At 45.8% G+C, this 20,301-nt stretch overlaps 1 protein-coding gene across 4 annotated transcripts in view; it reads left to right on the top strand.

Annotated features, from left to right (window-relative positions):
* Positions 1-490, top strand: part of ZEB2 (zinc finger E-box binding homeobox 2) — a 137,743-nt gene extending 137,253 nt beyond the window's left edge. For all 4 annotated transcript variants that reach the window (XM_035702351.2, XM_025431374.3, XM_025431381.3 and 1 more), the window contains one exon: positions 1-490. This exon is cut by the window's left edge and continues 5,231 nt beyond it. The gene's annotated coding sequence lies outside the window, so the exon portion shown is untranslated.
* Positions 491-20,301: the final 19,811 nt, after the last annotated feature.

Here is a 20,301-nt window from a genome sequence, read left to right as displayed (position 1 = left end):
GTGTACCAAGAGGCAATTTATGCCTCTCTTAAGTATGTACTGACATAACCTAATATACTAAAATGGGAAGGGGCGTTTAGTCACTGAAATATGCATCGTGTAACAAAGATGAAGAAAATACATGGCTTGTGCCCATCATAAAAAAGATTCAGACTGAAGGCTTAGCTTTGGTTTTTATTCAATTAAATTGTTAAACTGTGCACAGTGATTTTTTTTTAGAACTTGAGACATTTGTGATGTTGGCTGTTTAAATCTTTGTTACCTTCGCTGTGAATTGAAATTGTACATATTTAGTAAATCATGCAGACAAAACAAACTTTTTAGACAATATTTTTATTGGAGAGTTTTCTTTTCCTGTATCCATGTTAAAAAAAAAAAAAAGACCTCCTTTCCCAAAATAAAAATGTCAATACTAAATTTAAAGAAGTATAAAGGAATGATTGCTTCCTTTAGAGCTAAATATTTAAATAAACATGGAGATCATTGGCAACCTGTTCTTTTGGGTTAATAGGCCGTGTCCAATTTTTTGGGTCTGATGTTTCAGAGGGCCTCTGTTTCAGGGTTGAAGATGATCTATTAATCTCTGAATTCAACAAATGCTATTGAATAACAGAAATAAATCCCTCAGTCTTCATTTGTATGTGAAATACGGAGCTGGAGGAATGACACTGGGATGTCATGATGCTGAATATGCCACAAACTAAAACTCTCTCGATTAAAACAGGCGCCCACCACCCATAATCTAGTATGACATGTTAAAATGCTCCAAAATATTGGAAATATAAAATGCACACAACTGTTCCCATTTGGCCTTGAGATGAATATGACAAAGATTCTGATAATTTTAGTCAAAGAAAATGATGAGTAAAGAGTACATGAAGATTAAAGCAGTGACAAATGATCTTTTAAGTGTTCTAATTGGTCTTTCTCATTCATATCTTTGATTCTACAGAAATTGCAAATCCTGATGGTCCTGATTTGTAAGAGTACCCATCAGCTTTCTCTCTTTCACTTCACAGAATATGCCTGTTAGATTTGGAACGAAGAATAAGCCCCCAAAATGTTAAAAATAGACTACTGCCCTGGCAGGAAATTTAGCATTGGCAAGCCCAGAACTCAGAAGGAATTGATCTAACATAAGGAAACATTCAAAGAAAGATTTGTGCATTACTATCCTGTTCTGACCATTTTCAGAGTGGTCAAATGGAAAGATGAGAGAGAGAGAGAGAGAGAGTGTGTGTGTGCATAGGTTTTGTAGACTTGGTATGTGTACAGTGAATATTTAGTGTTAAAAAGCAACACTAGAGGTGAAAAGAGCTGGAATGGAGTGTTTTTTGAGACATTTTATAAATCATATTGTTATCTTGCACAAATGAGAAACACTTAAAATGTTGGTACTGGAAAAATAAAAGGTTCAGAAGACAACATCGCAAAAAAAAAAAACGCTATGTAATTTATAAGATAGGCCAACAGTAAAAGAGAGAAAATATTAATTCACCTTTACTCTTTTTATAAGAAACTTAGATTTTAGCTTATGACCTTTCCTTAGAGGAGAATCAGTTTTACCCATTCCTAAAATGGTCTAGTTATAGGGCAAACAAGCATAGTTATACTCCATTCTAGTTTTGTTTAGGAAAAGAGGAATAGAGTCTTCAAATTACTTGGAAAAAATATACACGAATAAAGGGATATAAATTTAGAGAGGAAACTCGAGAACATCCCTACACTCAGAGAAAACGTTATGTGTGTTTAGTGACCACAAGCAACTTAGACCTTGGTTTCTACATCTCTTCTGAAAGATACCACTTCCAACACAAACAATATTTCCCAACTCTGTAGTGCAGCCCAGGATTGGTGCAGACATAAAGGGAGAACACCAACTATTGAATAACCCTCAACCACTTCCTGCAGTCCTGAAACATCCAGTGGAGGTCAACCACTGCATTATTGAACATGCTTAGAAAGTGTGAGCTCATGAGTTTCCGGCTGAAGGTACATCTAAGCAAGAGGGGGAAAAGAGAAGTACAAGCCACCCTGCCCAGCTTTTTTTTTTTTTTTTTTTTTAACACTTAAAATGCCATTTCTGGAGAAAGTAGGTCTTAGAATAATCAGCCTAACATCCGAGTAAACACTTTTTTTTTTCTTTTTCCGTAACATAAAGTGGGTTTCTGTGACTAAAGACAATTCCATGCAAAGGAACATTTCAGTCGATTTAGAATAAGTGGTGATGGAACATTAAAGAAAAAACTCTTATTGAACAAGAAGAGTCCTAACCACAAGGGCTGCTTATTATGTACTACCTTGGTTTTGAAGATGGAAATTAAAATAAGGATTCGTACAAATAGTTTTCCAGGAATTGTCCTGATCCCTTGAGTCACATGCTTTAACCTACAGATCACTCTATGAACATGCTATAAACTCCTCTATGGCCCGACCACATTGTAACACGTTTGGTGTCTGCATTAGAAGTGTCCAAAATCTTGTTCTTGTTCTTTAATAAAACTCTCCTATGACTTGGGTAAGGAAGAGAATCTTTATGTGTGTCACACTTGGAAAAATAAAAGCAGTTAATGCACCAGCCACATCTTGTAGATAAGGAAGCTGAAGCCTACCTATCCTTGAGACCACACTGGTTATTGGTTTGTTTCTATTCCTGAATGGTCTAGAAAGCCCTTGAGCATAGACTGTCGCAACCCCAGCCTCCTGACAGTGCTCTCTTCAACATGTCACGGTGGAACCCTCCTTCAAACGCCTATGGAAGCATCGAAAGAAACCAGCTAGTTTCCCCGCTTCCCGCCAGCAGTCTGTCCTGGTCCACGAGAATTCTTCATGCACGGATGGAATGGAAATAATCGACCTTGGAAAGGCGGTATTACTCCGATCACATCATCATCTGAGGGTCCTTCAGGCTCCGGGACTAGCATCTCCTCCAACGGAGAGACGGAGACCTGCTGGATTCTGAAGCATCCGAGGTGGTCAGAGGAAGCAGCAAGGCCCGGGGTACCAGGGGCGGCAGGAGCGTCCTGCACCTGCAGTGGGACTACTCTGAGATCGAGGGCCAAGGCGAGAACACCCGGGGGCAGAGATCTTGTCTCATCTGAGGCCTTGGCTTTTAAAGTTCTGGGGCTCAGAAGGAATAAAAGCCCAAGTCGTTCCTAGCAGAGCGGAGTCCCGAAGCCGGGTCTCCATAGATGCCTTATTGCCTCTACCGGTGCTTCTAACCCTTCCTCGATTCTTCTGTCCTGTAATGTTCAGCGATCCTAAGGATGACCCTAACCCTGCGGAGCAGCCACCAGGTTGCAGGCCCCTGTCTGCGTGCCTGGCGAGCGAGGGCGCCTGCTGGGCGCTGCAGGCTCACCTCCGAAGGGTGGGTTGGGGGGAGGCAGGGTCCCAGGCCCCGCGGGGGATGTCGGCTGCGCCAGCCCGGGCCTGCCCTCCCCAACCCCGGGCGCATCCTCTCCCTGAGCACAGAAGAACGTGTCCCTCGGTGGCTGCCCAGCCGCGGAGTGATGCTGCGCCCCCGCACTTTCCTGAGCCCTGCGAGGACAGGGGCGCGGTCAGCTCCACCCTGAGGGGCCTAGTTGTGGGGGAGGGAGCGGAAAACAGAAACGATTAGGTTAACCGTAAAAGATGATGTAAAAGTGAAAGGGGGGGGGGCTGGGAGGCTCAGCGGTTGGGGCTCTGCCTTTGGGTCAGGGCGTGACCCCGGGGTCCCGGGATCGAGTCCCGCATCGGGCTCGCTGCATGGAGCCTGCTTCTCCCTCTGCCTGTGTCTCTGCCTCTCTCTCTCGCTCTCTCTCTCTCTCTCTCTGTCGCTCGTGGATAAATAAAATCTTTTTAAAAAATAATGTGAATGAGAAGGAATCGGGGGCCAGGCCACCTCAGCGGGAAGGGGTAGAGGGGGGCGTGCCAGGCAAGGGTCTCTCGGAAGCAGCAGTGCCTGAGGCAGGCTGCGGGGCTGGGAGGTGCGGAGGGAGTGCTCCCGGAGGAGGGTGCACGGCCCGGGGGCGAGGTGCTCGGGCCTGTGCATGCTGCGGGGCTGGGAGGTGCGGAGGGAGTGCTCCCGGAGGAGGGTGCACGGGCCGGGGGGCCAGGAGCTGGGGCCTGGCAGGCTGCGGGGCTGGGAGGTGCGGAGGGAGTGCTCCCGGAGGAGGGTGCACGGGCCGGGGGGCCAGGCACTGAGGCCCGTGCAGCGTAAAGAGGCCGGCGGAGGACCGACCGTGCAGCTGGGGAGGGACACCGGGGGCGGGGGGGTGGGGAGGCCGGCGCGCGGGGCAGAGAGCCCTGACAGGTGTGTGACGTGACCTCGTGGGGAGACGCGCAGCAGAGCGGCCTTGCAGACATGATTCAGAGGATTTTAAGGAGTGAGACTTTTGGGGTCTTTTGGCCCCGTGGGGGAGCAGAGGGAGTCTGGGAATCCGTGAGTCCTCCGGGGGTGGGGGAGTCGGGACCCCAAGGCCACCAGCCCCAGTAGGCGGGAACGCACCTGTCCTGTCCTCCCCCCGCAGGCTCTGTCTCCTCCCCCCGGCTCTGGAGCGGAGGAGCCCCGCTTCCCCGACGCCCGCAGGGCCACCTGCCCCGGGGCTGCTCACAGGCAGCGCGTCAGCCCCTGGAAAACAGGATGGTTGCGGCCGAAGCAGGTTCGCAGAGGCCGAGCCCAGCACCGGAGGCAGCCACGGCCCCGGGAGCACATGCCCAGGACCCCCCTCCCCGGGAGCACCCTGCCCACAACCCCCCGGAGCACCCTGCCCAGCCCCCCCCAGCACCCTACCCAGGCGCCCCCCGGGAGCACCTGCCCAGCCCCGCCCCGGAGCACCTTGCCCAGCGGGCCCCCCCCACCCCGGGCACCTGCCCAGGTCCCCACCCGGGAGCACCCTGCCCAGCCCCTCCCCAGCACCCTACCCAGGCCCCCCCCCGGGAGCACCTGCCCAGCCCCCACCCCAGCACCTTGCCCAGCGGCCCCCCCCTCCCCCCCCGGGCACCTGCCCAGGTCCCTACCTCCGGGAGCACCCTGCCCAGGCCCCACCCCCGGGAGCACCCTGCCCAGCCTCCCTCCCCCCGGGAGCACCCTGCCCGCCCCCCCCCCAGCACCCTGCCCAGCCTCCCCGCCCCCCCGCCCCTCCGCAACGGCGGGGCTGGAGCCCGGCAGGAGCAAGGCCCCCCTTCCCCCTCTCCGGAGCTCCTGCAGAATGCACGGCCTCGCGAGCTGCGAGAGAAGCCAGTAAGAAGTGGGGAGCGCGCAGCAGGTGGTACCATCTGCGCCCGGCTAATTCCAGCCAAAACAATCTGCTCCCTGGAGCTCCCAGTTGTGGAGAAGAGAAGAGGATCTGACAGCGGCAGAGGCGGGAGGGGCGGAGGGCAAGGGCCGAGACCATCACCCAGACGTTCAGGCGCTTGGGAGGCAGGTCGTGGTGCCGGGCAGCTGCCATCCCCTCCCCTCTCTGGGCCACCGTGGGAGACGCTCCGAAGTCCTGGGGATCCGCCCCGATGGGAGGGACAGACATGCACAGCGAGACCCTGGAAGCACAGCCCCCCGGGATGGAGACCAAGGCCTGGGTGGGCGCTGGGGGGAGCCTCTGTTTATTTTATTCTATTTTCCTTGCAACCACATTCTCCCCCCGCTCCTGTGCGGTCTCCGAAAATTATCCACGGTTTGCAGTGGGCTGGTGTCCTCACGCTTGATCCCTCAGGTTGGCGTTTTCTGAAATAAAATTCTTTCCCTTGATGGCCTTCCTCGCCAGGAGCCAGTCTCCCCGGCAGCTTACACTCCGGGGTGCAGAAACACCAGCAACGCAAAGATGCATCAGACCAGACCGGCTGTGGCAGCAACTTGGCCTGTAGTTGAGTAACACCTAGACAGGCGGGGGCTCTCCACAGAGGGAGGAGGCGGCAAGGTCGGAGGGTCACCGGCAGGCCTGCCTGCTCAAGACAACCTGACCTGCCGCCGAACCTCCACCAGGTTAGGGGAGAAAGTCCCCGTGTTAGGGGCAAATACCTGGGAGAGGTGACATCTGCCTGTTATCACCTCCCCTTAGGTTAACTGCCCGAGGGACAGGTAAGAGTTGAGCCCTGAGAACGTGGGGCGCGGGAAAGGTCACTTTCATTGGAAGAAGACGGGTCAAGGTCTAGATTTTAAGTGCTGAGCCACAAAACCAGGACCTCATGGGCCCTCAAGAGAAGGGTAGGTGGCACCTGATGCTAGCCCCCTGCTTGGGCCGACCTGTGTCCCCCAGAAGGGTATGTTGAAGTCCTAACCCCTGATACCTATGAATACAAGAGTATTTGGAAATGGGGTATTTGCAGACGTAACCAAGGGTGGGCCCCAATCCAATAGGCCGGTGTCCCCATAAGAAGAGGGAAATTTAGACACAGGGACCAGGCCGTGTAAAACAAAGGCAGAGATTGGATGGACACAGCTACAAGCCGAAGAACGCCAAGGATGCTGGCCACCGCCAAGAGCTCGGAGAGAGAAATGGAACAGATCCCTCGGAAGGAGGCGACCATGCGACACCTTGATATTGGGCTTCCAGCCTCCAGACTGTGAGAGAGCAAATTCCCGTTGTCTTAAGACGCGCTGTTTGTGGTACTCTGTTGTGGCAGCCCTAAGGAAGCTAATACACCCCCAAAGCAACCGAGGTCAGGGCGGCAGCCCTCGGTCTGCGGGTTGGTCTAAAAATCAAGATCAAATTTTGATCTAGCCATTCTCTTGGTGCCTGAGCTTTAAGAGATAAAACAAATATCAGCAGGAATATCCCTTTTGGTTTTGAGATGCATGTCATCAGGAAAAAGACAAACCGCCTGTTCTTTTTCCCAAATGTCTTCTATAAGGTAATCTTTTTAATTAGGATAATTAAATTCTTGTTTCAAAGGGCACCAAAGTGCAAGCATTATCGTCTGATTTCCTGTAAAGAGTATTTTCCTGCCTCCCGTTGCACATGGTGTCCATTAACAGGAGAAGCACCAAGTGAGTCAGACATCATGGTTACAGGTTTGTGGCTCGTGTCAGCGCTAAGGAGAGGGAAATGAGAAAGGAAAACATAAATTGGGAAACAGTGTCAGAGGGCAGGCCAAGATAATGGAAGAACCAGAAAGCAGAGGAAAAGGGTGTTGTGTGGGAACCAGAGCCTTGCCTCAGGTAGGAAATGTCAGAAAAAAATACAGTAACATTTTTAAGTTAGGGAGGGGGAATCCAAGCAGATCTTTTTTTATTTATTATTATTTTTAAGATTTTACTTATTTATTCATGACAGACATGAGAGAGAGAGAGAGAGAGAGAGAGAGAGGCGGAGAGACACAGGCAGAGGGAGAAGCAGGCTCCTCATGGGAAGCCCAATGCAGACTCGATCCCAGGACTCCAGGATCACAACCTGAGCCAAAGGCAGATGCTCAACCACTGAGCCACCCAAGGGCCTCCAAGTAGACCTTATTATTTATTTTATTTTATTTTATTTTATTTTATTTTATTTTATTTTATTTATTTATTTTATTTTATTTATTTATTTTATTTTATTTTATTTTATTTTATTTATTTATCTTTTTTTAAATTTTATTCATTTTTTGTGGCCTGAGTTCAGCACCAGAAATGAGTGAGCTGTGCCTCCCCTGGTTCCTGACTGCTGTGTGCTCCGACCCTTTCCTAGCTCGGAGTCCCTGTGACACTCACCGGTGTATTTCCACCTGTGAGATTTGGGAAGGATGCAGGGAGTTCTGCGGGTAAGGAAGGCCCCAAGCAAGCCCAGAAGGGACAGAAGGGAGTCAACGGGTGGGCCTTGTGAGGATGGTGAGGTATCGCCCTGGTGCCAGTGGCATGAAGGTGGGAATCAGCAGGCCCGGGTCCCGGGATGGGTTCTCAGGTGCACCCCCAAGCTCCATTCCACCCCCTTTACTCCTTGTCCACCACTGCCCCCTTCTCCCCCCGGGAGTGGGCCATGGAAGTGCAGGTGGGAAAGTCAGGGGACGCTCCGCTGATAGACCCTCTTCTCCGTGCTACGAAAACCAAACCCCAACTCTAAGCCTTCTGCGCAGAAGGCCAGCCTGCCATCCTTTACATTTTTTATCGAGAAGATGGTATATCATCTTAAAAGCCTAGTTTGATTTGCTTTTCTCTAAGCTTTGTGGTATTTTTTATATGCCATTAGTCAGTGATTGCATGTTGCTAGCGATAATAGTCCCACCTAATGTATTTAATTTGTTTTGAAAATCATAACACATCTTTACACGCCGAAGAGGCAGCTTTTAACTCCATTGATGACTTCCTCTTTAAAAGTCCTCCTTAAATCCCTAACCACATTCTTCTTGGTTTTCTTCCTACCCACTAACCAGGCTCTGCTTTCTTCACTCAGTCCTTGAAGGGCAGTGTTTCCAGGGCTCCGCCAGGGCTCTCCATCCTCCTGATTCGGATCCCCGCACATTAGTGACTTTTTCCACCAGCCACAGCTTCAATTCCTCCCTGTATACTGCAGGCCCCCAAATGCATCTCCCCAGCAAGACTTCCCTCCTGCACATGCAGATGAATACTGGGCTTCACCCCTGAGGTCTCGAAGGCCCCTCAGATTTGACATGACCAAAATGGAGATGGCCATATCTTCCACCCACCCCGCATGTTCCCTAAAAACCCGGTGACCGTCCCCTCCTGGCCTCCTCGGGTGGAAATCGTGAGACTCGTCCTACTGTGGCTCTCAGCGGGTTGCCAGGTGTGTGAGGCGTTCTCCGCATCACCTCTCCTACCTGAGTCTCTTCCTCCATCACCCCTGGCATTGCCTCATTTCAAGAAAACCTCAGATCCCAAGAGTTGTCTTCATAGCCTCTCAACTGGTCACACTGGGCCCCCTCTTACCCCTTCTGACACAGCAGGGGACCGAGGGGCACCGGGGCGGGATGGAGGTGCTGCAGATAGAAGAGTGTCACCTTTTCTGCACTTTAAAGGCATTTATTGATCTTTGTATATGCCTCACTTGAACATTATTTTATCACAACTGTTATCTCAACATATATCCTTAAATACGATAGAAAAGGATGTGCCAAGAGAAATAACTCATCCACTGCCCTCCCCACCCACTCCTGACTAGACTTGTGGCCTTCCCACTTTCTAACTCCTCCTGCCTTCCCACAGTGGCTAAAAGCGCTCTTCTGGGGCTTTTTGCTTTCACGTCTATCTTCTCCCTACACGTGTAAGCATCTTAAGGGCAGGGACCATGTTATCTCTGTAGTCTGGATTCGCAGGGAGTTGCTGCTACCAAGCAGATACTCAATATGTGTTCACTGATTTCATTGACTACTCGAATCTGATTATGCCAAAGCCTCACTCATACATCCTTCAGTGGTTCTCCAAAGGGCCCAAAGTACAATTCATATCCCTTAGTGTGGCCCGCAAAGCTTCCATGAGCTGACTGCTCCTTGCCTTTCTTTCCATAATCTGTCACTAGCCCTCCAACTGCATCTGCCTGGACACACTCCCTTCTGTTTTCTGTTTTTCCTCCAGAACATAGCCCGACGGTCTCTTACTTAAGACCATCTTTCCTGAAACCCTAATCTTAGACATGCCCCTCCTCTTGGCTTCTGTATGCATGCTGCAAATGCCTCATGAATGCACCCTCCAAAGCTTGAGTTGCCAAAAGCCATGTGTTCCTAAAAGGTCAGCACTGTGAACGTTCTGACTCCAGCAATGAGCAAGAATGAAGAAAATGTGAGTCTTCTGGAAAGAGCCTGTCAGCACCATCCAGTCCCCCACTGACCCCAGTCGTTAGCCAAATAGAAGAGCGACTCAGTGACAAGACGGAAAGGAACATAGAAAATGAGTCACGTAAAAATAAGGAACCGCAGAAGGACCCCGCTGCACAACCAGAATTTTGTAATTTAATACAACTAAAGGCTTCTGAGAATGATCTATGATGGCATTGGGGCACGGATTTTACCCACGCGGACGAACCACTTCATTTCTCAAATAACCACTAATTACGGATCGCGGCATCAACCTCCACTGCCACCATCCAGATACTGAACGAATGATAAAAGGAATGAGGCAAAACTCACTCCAATCCAAGTGAGGCAGGCGAAAGGGAAATAGGAATCAACAAGCCTTCTACCTAATCCCCACAGTGAGCATAGCCTTTCAACTATTTCAGCAATGACTCAGATGAGGAACACAAACTACAAAAGAGGAAGAAGGCTGAAGTTGTCTGGGATGCATTTTCTTCAGCTTCTCTGGAATTTTCAATTACCTCAGTTTCCTGACAAAGCTTTGCTGATGTCAGTAATTTACAGTAACAATCAGCAAGATAGCAGCAGGTTTGTGTGGGCCAAAGGTAAGTTTGGGTCTAACATGAGTAATATATCCTGTAGTGAAGGACAGCAGGAGGCACGAGAAAAGGTACAATTTCTGTTAGTGATTTTTACATAAAATAGAAGCCAAATGCATATATCACAGAGCAGGTGACTATGGTGCCCTCTCTGCGCTTTCTCATGAAATATAAGTACTTTCTTCTTGAATCCTAACTGCCTTTTATTTATTTATTTATTTATTTTTTGGTGGTAGAGCCCAATGTGGGCTTGAACTCATAGCCCTGAGATCGAGACCTGAGCTCAGATCAGACGTTTAACAGACTGAGCCACCCAGGCACCCGTCATGGGCTTTTTATGAGGCTCCACCACAGCAGCTACCTAACTCTTGCGTGGAAAACAGGCTGTCTCGAAGGTGCTCTGCCCCTGTGTCTTAACATTTCTTAGACCAGAACACACTGTGAGTACCCTTTGTGTTTAGAGAACTGTGAGCAGTTACAAGAGAGGAGGCAGGCCGTATCCTTGCTTTGAACAGTGTGCAGTTACCTAAATGAAGGTAAGACGAACAAATGGAAGGTCATGGATAGACCAAAGACTCTTCGGCCAATAGGAACCTGCTGTAAACTGACATATACAAGTTAACTGAATTTCTGAATCAGAGACAATTGCAAAACTTCTTCCTCCAGCCCTTGTGCCAATGCTTGGCAAACCTGATCCGCCTATTTTGTCCCAGAGTGTGAAGCTCTCAGATCACGAAGGCATTAAGCTGGGTTGATGGAGAACTTTGCAATTTCTTGCGGTCAACGTCAAAAGCTTCATTTCTCATTGTACAGCACTGAATGTTCACTGACCGCAAGCTTTTCCTGAGAGTTGCTACTCTTGGTTTTCTCATGAAATTGCTGATATGAACTGATTCTCTCATGATTTTGCTTTTTTTTTTTTTTCTCCTGAACCTAAGTACAGCAAAACCAGAACATTTTAACTGGGGCTTCTAATGTCGTTTTCTCAATAAAAAGAGGGGTCATTAACGACGCTTAGGCTCCTTCCTACAAAGTTCATGATGCAGGCCTGGTTCTGATTCCAGGAGCATTCCCTACTTAACACATGAAGCGTTGTGGTCATGGGGTGAGAACCTATGCTTTCTTGTGAAAAGACCCGGATTCCAGGCCCAGCTCTGCACCCCCACTTAACTAGGTGACCTTGGCTAAATCACATCACTGAACCTCAGCTTACCTCTAAAACAGGAATAATATTGATAATCATCTCACAGGATGGTCGTGAGAATCCAACGAGACCACGGATACACAAATAGTTTGCACAAGGTCGGTAGGCAGACGTGGGTAGAGGGGCAAGAGTGAGCAGAGTTCGTTTGTTTCTTTCATCCACTCCCCTTGTGACTTCCTTCCCCAGTTGTCCTTTCTTCCCCCCTTGGGCTTGAGGGAAGCTTTCTTGTGATAACCTATTCCTATAGTTAGATCCACAGAGAATTCTCTAAAAGAAACACAATAATTTTAGTACTTAGAAAATTTTCCCAGCATGTAATTTTTAGGGGACCAGGATTGTCTCAAGATTCATCCTCAAAGAGACCCTTTGTTTCCTGGTGGGCGTTAGCCTTGGATGGCTGAAAAAGGAAGGAATGCCTGACAATTATCAGTTCGATGAGAGGCCTCAGAGCATGAGAAATGAGGAGGTTGTTCTGTGTCGATTCTAGATATGTGGTGCCTCGGCTGCTCTAAATAGATAATCCAGGGTGATAATGAAGTAGTCACAAGGGTGAACCTTTGTAACAAGGCAGCCAAGGCACTGCTCACAATTTGAACCTTCCCGTTAGCCTTTTTAACATATTTTAAAGAGAGACTTTTAAATCATGAGCTAGCCTTGCCTGTCAGATTAATCGGCCCATATGGGGAACCTCTTTCTTAGCTTGGGAGAGACTCAGGAGGGGAAACTGCTGGAGATGAAAGCTGATGATCCAAATAGCAGGAAAAGGTTTATAGTTATGATTATTGTTTTCCTTCAGCTAATTTTAATTCTGATGAACACTAAGTTTTCGTTGGTACTTTTTGTTCCTCTAGTCTTTTTTTTTTTTCAGTTATATTGTTCAGCCAAGTATTTCTTAAGCCTCTATGAAAACAACACTACATATTTTTTAAGCCCATGTAAACAAACATTTCCATGAAGACTGGCTTGAAAAATACATGTAGATGGCAGGCTGAAAGACCATCCCTGTTGTAAAAATGAGAAGATCTGTTAGATCGATTGATAGGTGGATAGATAGATAACACACTAGAACTTAATGCTAATTAAAATGGGTTAGAATTATGTTAACTCTTACCATCCTGTTCAGTCCCTTTCCGTTCCTGTAACAATCTAAACCAGCAGAATGCCTTGATATATTCTGATCCTTGGATGGCAGGATACATCTCCAGTCAAACTGTTCTAAAACAGATCATTTGTAAACAAGTATTTATAGATTGCCAGTAAACACCAGTCATTGTGCTAGACAACAGGAATAGATGTGCAATCATATATGGAAGCTCATGTGCAAGCAGATTGCTGCAAGGGCAACAGAGAAGCAGAAGTTCTCTCTTGTTCTGCGAGACCTCTGCCTGAGAGTTTAGGAGAGCCTTCAGAGAAGGGGGGCCAGTTGAGTTTGGTTGTGAAGAACCAATAGGAGTGTGTCAAGCAACTCCCTGAAAGGGGGGCAATGCTTGAAGGCATGGTAGCGTGAGGAGCGTGTCGTGGTAAAGGAACGACCAGCTTTCGGCTTTAAGCTCCTTGGAATGCTCCAAAAGTCGATTTTATATTTAAGCCAATAAATTAAAGAATGTGTACTTTAAAAGATTGAGTTACATCTACCCTCCTTGGTCTTAATGACCTATTTCTCACAATTGCTAACGGAGGACTCAGTGAAGTAGCAATGGTCGGGCATGATCACTCTTGCTAACGAGCAAACTCCTTGCATTCGAGGGGAAAGAGGAAAGGGGACCACTTCGGGGCTCCCCCTGCCCAACAGAGATAAATATGGCTGGAATGTAACCACCACAGTGAAGCAAGTACCAGACTGATAGGTCATCTCTACTTCGATTCCGACCTTTCTCCTAAAGCAACACCTTCTGGTGACTTCCAGAGGGGGATGCTTGATCATCAGTAAGCAGTCAAGACTGAAACCTTATTTCCTATAAACTATGAATAAAGAGATGACTTATAAGGAAATCATCTCATTATTTCAAACAATAGGGAAATTTGAGAAAAAAAAAGTCAAGGACTTAATGCAGTTCTTGTTCCATCTTCTTTTTCTGAGAACAGTATTTTAAAGTTAGCTTCTCTAACAGGAAATAGGATAGCTTGACAAAAGGAACCGCAGCCCTATATCTAAACTGGCAGCATATTTGTATGGTGTGGAGCGATACATACGTTCACCACCCTTTGCTGGTTAAACTGTATTTCTTTATCATCTCCGTATTTCCACTTCTAATTCTGGAGAACTATTGCCTATAAACAGGTCAGCTCTCTAGCAGTTTTGAGCATGAGAAATGTTTTAAATGCCTAATTCCAACTTTATTAAGTAACATTTTCTCTCGTTCTTAATTGTAGTCCCTCAGGAACACACTTAACATCTCCCCATACATGGGGAGAAAAATAAATTTACCGCCGATTTCAACTGCATCAGATATGTGGCTATTTATGCTGTTTGTGGTTTTAAAAACTGACTGCTTGGATTAGGAATATCTATTGTACATTATTATGGTATAATGAACCCACAGAGAGCTGATCATTCTAATACTATGATATATGATGCTGCAGAATGTAAGAATCCCTCCAAATCAACATCAAGCCAATCTTTTAAATCTAATTTTGTTTAAAAATTGCTATAATTTGTTCAATTTAAAAAGCAGACATCTGGGGTGTCTGGGTGACCCAGTTGGTTAGGTTAAGTGGCCCACTCTTGATCTCGGCTCAGGTCCTGATCTCAGGGTCACGAAATGGAGCCCTGCATTGGGCTCCATGCTCAGCATGGAGTCTGCTTGAGAGTCTCTTTTCAACTCCTGCTGCTCCTTCTCTCCTCTCTCTCCCTCCCTACCTCTCTCTCTCTCTCTCTCAAATAAATAAATAAATCTTTAAAAAAAATAGAGAACATATATTTTCCATATTTTGGATTGGGAAGATTGTGTGTGTGCGTGTGTGTGTGTGTGTGTGTGTGTGCGTGTGTGTGTTATTTTGTCATTTTGGCTTAACTTTTGTGGGAGTGTAAAATTCTCTATTATTGGTTCAGACCCAAGGAGTCTCTGTAGGTGTGATAATGTTCCTGAGTGCTGAATCATAGGAAGTGAATAATTACAGATAATGGCCACCAGTGAAAATGTCATTAATCAGGAAACCATATCCAGATGTCTCCCACAATGTCCAAAGTCAAAGATAAAGCATCACATTGCCACTGACTTCTCCTCCTCCTTCCCTCACCCCCTTTCTTTCTCCTCCTTCATTCTCTCTCCCCTTTTCTTCTCTCCCTCTTCCTCCTCCTCCTCCACTTCCTTCTCATTCTCTTCTCCATCTCCTTTTCTTTCTTCAGTGTGGACTAAAATGGACCAACTGTCTACTCTGCCAGGGTATTATTCTTTTGCATCTGAAAACTTCAGCTAGAAAAAAATACCATCAGGTTTCCTTTACATGGTAAGAAAGACCCCAGCAAAGAAGCTTTTGAGGAAACCAGGCTTTATGTGCTTTGTGCTTGAGAAAGCAACCACATCATAGGACATTATGAGTAAAAGCTGCCACCAAACTCAGAGATCCGTGTTCTCAAATTTAAGAATGAATTTTACAGGGACTATTCTGGGGAGTTAGGAATCCAGACCCTAAAGAATTCTCTTACATTCTAAAACTGGATTAACAAGTAACAGCCAACTTAATTCACTTTCTTTTGTATAAAAGTCTGTCTTCATTTTTTTAACTTATCTTTTTCTATTCTCCTTTCAAACAAAGGTGTACATACTATATCAAATTTCCCTTTAAGTAGAATTTGGAGCAGTAAAGTTAGACTAATGCTATTGCAGATTTTAGACAATGTTTTGAGAAAAGAATGATTTTTAAGGTCAAGAATGGTTTAAGGAGAGGTCTTTTCAGATTCCTATTACAGCCAGACCTTTATTTATTTTTATTTATTTTATTTTTAGAGGGTAGGGAGGGGCAGAAGGAGAGGGCAGGAGAATCTTAAGCAGGCTCCATGCCTTGGGCAGGGTCCCTCACCCTGATCATGACCTGAGCTGAAATCAAGAGTCGGATGCCTAACCAACTGAGCCATCCAGGCAGCCCCAGGACAAGACCTTTAGTCTCAGGTCTAAAGTTAAAAAAAAAAAAAAAGGCTTGAATTTTTACTTAATTGAAAGAGAGAGAGACAGAGACAGAGACTGAGAATTGGACAGACACAGCATAGTGGGGCCACAGGATGCAGTAGAGGTTCTGGGCAATCCATGCCTCCCACATGGGACTCAGGTGCTTCAGTGGAGAACTTCGGGTAGTGAAGAGCCAACATGTGAAGAGGTAAGTAGTCTGGTGTCAATGGTCTAGACTGGCGCTCTACAACAAGAGAGGTGTAAGCCTTTTCCATGATATTACAATTTGAACAAAATATGCTGAAGCATTGTTTCTACAAATTTTGGTATTTTAAAACAATTTACATTTAACAAATAAATGGTCAAAATGAGAGCATTATAACCTCATTTGGCGAAACTTGTCAAGGGTATAAAAAGAAGCAAAAGAACGGATGCACCGATAAGCTTTAGACCAATCATGAGTCACCCCCTGGATTTAGGAGTGGATTCTGTTCTATTCACACCATAGGCTGAGAATAGGAGTCAAGTGTTTCCTAATGAAAATATGGGCTGCTTTGAGGAGATGAGGGCCTGGATCCCGGAGAGGCAATCACAGAGTCATAGTATACTTAAGGCAGAGCTCTTTCCCAGGTTAACTTGACCAAAACAAGAAGTACTGAAAGGTATCATATCCTAGCCCCCAGGAACAGCAGCTACCATCTGAGAAGATACCCTTTATCAACCTGTGGTGCCGTGAAAACATTTAGGACAAGTAATAGTTTTCACTATTTTCCCGTCGAATACCCAGGATACATCAGGTTCCTCTGTGGGAGGCACGTCCACGGCAAACTCTGAGAAGTTAGGTTGTGAGTTATGAGTAACAATTTATTCAGTGGTTCATAATTGAGCAAAACTTACCAGGCTGTCTAGCCACAGTGGTTAAGAACTACTGCTCTAGAGACAAAACTCTCTGGGTCTGCGCAGGACACGGCATTCTGGAATATCAGTGCTGCTGAAAACTTGCAATGTCTATTCTCTTTTCATCCCTCACCTAAGACTTGAAAAGCCTTTCAATCAAGCTTTCGTCACACCTAACTCAAGCTGGGACATTTTCTTTTCTGGGTCACAGAACTTCAAGAGCTGGTTAGGGCTTCCCTTAAGACCAGAAATATCCCAAACTGAAAAGAGGTTCTCACCATACATCAGTTGGGGTTCTCCAGAGAAACAGAACTAATAGGATATGTGTGTTTGTGTGTGTGTGTATATATATATATACATATATATATTTTTTTATTTACTTATTTACATTTATGTATATTTATATTTACTTATGTTTTATTTATATGATATGAATATGTATGTGCATGTATGTGCGTGTAGCTTATTATAAAGAATTGGCTCAAGAAATTTACGGAAGATAGCAGCGAGTCCCAAGATCTACAGCGACTCAGGAACCTGGAGACCCAGCAGAGCCACTGGTATAGTTCCATTCAAAGGATGGCAGGCTCAAGACCCAGGAAGAATCAATGTTTCAGTTCCAATCTAAAGGCAGGAAGAAAATAATGTTTTAGTCTGAAGGCCATTAGGCGGTAAGAATTCTCTTACTCAAGGAAGTGTCAGCCTTATTGTTTTATTTAGGTCTTTGACTGATTGGATGAGACCTACCCACATTATGGAGAGCAATCTGCTTTACTCTGTCTGCCAATTTAAATGCTAATCTCATCTAAAAACACTCTCACAGAGACACTCAAAATGTTTGACTAAATATCTGGGCACCGTGTAGCCCAGTCAGGTTAATCATCATACCCTAAAACATGGAAAATAGAACATAAAGATTTTAGAGTCAAACACTTGTAAATTTGAATCTCAAGGTTATCGCTGGCTTGTTTGCAACTTTGAACAGTTTCTTAGCCTCCTTGAGCCTTAATATTCTTATCTTCAAATTGGTGAATATATTGACCTTTTAGGTTGATGGTGTGAGGACTAAATTACATAACACACATGTAATAGATATGAGATAAATATAAGGCCTCGGCCTCTGTCTGGGGGTCTAAGTGTTTCACCTATATCTCTGGCAGAAACTACTTGAGACAAATTATTTCCTATGGTGGGTAATAGATCCTGCTGTTTTCTTACCAACACCTATTCCTCATTTCTCCCTTCTGTCTAGAATCCTGGCATTGTTCAAATATCAGATAGCAGGGCTCCAACTTACATGGACCTTAGAAAAGGCATAACCCTCCTGAATTCCGAGTGGAAAGACCACGACTGGTCCAAGTCAATCACAGTGCATGGTGATCCTATTCATCAGGTGCCTGTGGTCTAGGGATGAGCTTGTGAGCCTCGTTAGCCAATGAAAGAAAAGAGGGGTATGCTGAAGGACTGCTTCGAAAAATGTCTTCACTCACAGAAGAAAAACGAGTCAAAAATCCTGCCCTGGCTCTTCTTCCCTACCTTCCAAGTTCTGGGAAGACAAAATGTTGGGATAGGAAGTATCCATCTGGTGACCACGAAACACTGAGAGAGCAAGAACAAAGGTGATAAGGAGCCTGGGCCCTGGATGCTATTATTTGGGTACCACACCTCTGTCCAGACTTGCTATCCTGTCGCATTGACTTTCATAAAGTGAAAGTTTAGTTGGTTATTCTGTTGCTTGCACCTAAACGCATCCTAAATGACACAGGGGACTTTGCCAAGTTTGAACAGAACATTTCCAAATCATTGAGACTCAACCAAAGTTTTTAAACTCCTGCGACATGGAAACTGCCACCTTGGGCACTGGACCAAAATAGAACTCTATGCCTCTATCATCTACATTATTCAGATACGTATCTCAACAAGCATTTATTGTAGGCCTCCAACATATGAGACAGTGGGATAAGCCACACGGGAGAGAGAGAGGAAGCTACGAAGATAAGTGAGACCTGGATCTTGTCCTAAAGGAAACTTATAGGCCAGTTGGATAGACAAGAAACAATAAAACAAATGCAAAATCCATAGTTCAGGCCTTAAAAGGAAGCTGGAATCTACCTCTGTAAATCACTAGAGCATGCACCTTTCACATTTTACATTTTATTTTCACATGCCCAGAAACTTGAGCTAAAAGTGGAACAAAAAAAAGAATGAGGTAGTAGAATAAAATAGAAGACATTAAGCAAGAGGGTCTGAATCACACTCTCACACTTTACTACTCGAGTTGGAATATAGGGGCAAATGTGATTGATGCCTTAGCTTGGCGCCTCTGGACAAAAGACAATGAGAAAGGCAGCTTGCTCTACCTGGCTCCCTTTCAGCTCAGGAGTTGGAAAGCCAATACCGAACTGTATTTCTAGGTTTTCTGGCTCTAGTACAATATAATAAATAAGACTCTGGCAATTTGTGTTAGATTCTTGTACTAGGTCAGCAATTACTATGTGTGAGCGTGCTTCAAAACGACAATCCTCTCTGCTACACTCCAAATGGCTTTTCATATGTAGAAATATGATGTACTTTGTTCTTTGGTGTTTAAAGCTTAACTAGACAGAAATGACTCTTCATCATCTACAAAATAGCTAAAGTAAGTCCAAGACAACTCCCCAAAGTAGAATAAAATCCGGCATCAAAAGGCAGCATGTTCGAGTGGATAAAGATTATAGACTTGGGAGCCAGACAGAACCGAGTGCAAATCCTGGTTTTACAGTTTTTAGTCGTGTGACCTTGAGCAAGTTACTTTACCACCGTGAGCCTCAGTTTCTGAATTCAGAAAATAAGGATAACGACATATCCTTCCTAGAGTTACTGCAAAGGCAAATGACGTGAAATGTGTGGACACCCAGCTGGCCTCTGACACCCGCGCGTGTACTCAGTGAATGTTGTCGCTCTTCCCTGTCTCTTGATTTGGATCTTGCATATATTTTAGATTTTTATTAGTATAATCAACTCATAACTAGACAGTAGCAGTAGTACACGTAGTACAGAGTGGCGGATAATCCCAATTACTTCATTTTTTGCTTTTAAGTGCTTATCTGTAATTGCATTTGATTGGGGATAAGTCTTAGGAGAGTTTATAAGGCTTCAAAAACTTACATAAAATCAGGGCACCTGGGTGGCTCAGTGGTTGAGTGTCTGCTTTCGGCTCAGGTCATGATCCCCGGGTCCTGGGATCGAGTCCCTCATCAGGCTCCCCATAGGGAGCTCCCTTCTCCCTCTGCCTATGTCTCTGCCTCTCCGTGAGTGTCTCTCATGAATAAATAAACAAAAAATTTTTAAAAACTTACATAAAATGAATTTGAGATTAGTTGGAAATCTCTTCCTTTTGTCTTTTTTGAAGAATGGTATTCAATGACCAGCATGAAGTGGGAACCTACTATGTGTGTGCTGTGTTCTAAGCAGAAGGAAGATGGAGGTGGGGATTTTTTATAAAAAAGAAAAGGACATTGTTCACTCTCAGAGAACTAGTAAACGTTGAACTCTGTCCTTTTCTCTTTCTTGCCCTTCTCTCTGCTTGTTGCTTATGATTCACATTCCTTCAAAGAGGGAGAGTTCAGGGCGGTTGGGTCTGGACAGGGGCATGGTTATTCTTTGTTGCCCAGATTCCTGTGGCACCACACTCCATGAATGATTCAATGGGTCAGCTAGTTGTATGTGAGGAGTAGGAATGGTATTTGGCAGGATGTCAGGGGGAGGTAGGGATGCAGATTCTCACAGGGGATGTCAGAGCCAAGGACCACAT

The sequence above is a fragment of the Canis lupus genome, chromosome 19 (assembly GCF_003254725.2).
Source record: "Canis lupus dingo isolate Sandy chromosome 19, ASM325472v2, whole genome shotgun sequence".
In the NCBI taxonomy this organism is placed as follows: Eukaryota; Metazoa; Chordata; class Mammalia; order Carnivora; family Canidae; genus Canis; species Canis lupus.
The sequence above is the reverse complement of the archived record's forward strand: the minus strand, read 5'-3'. Positions and strand labels throughout refer to the sequence as shown.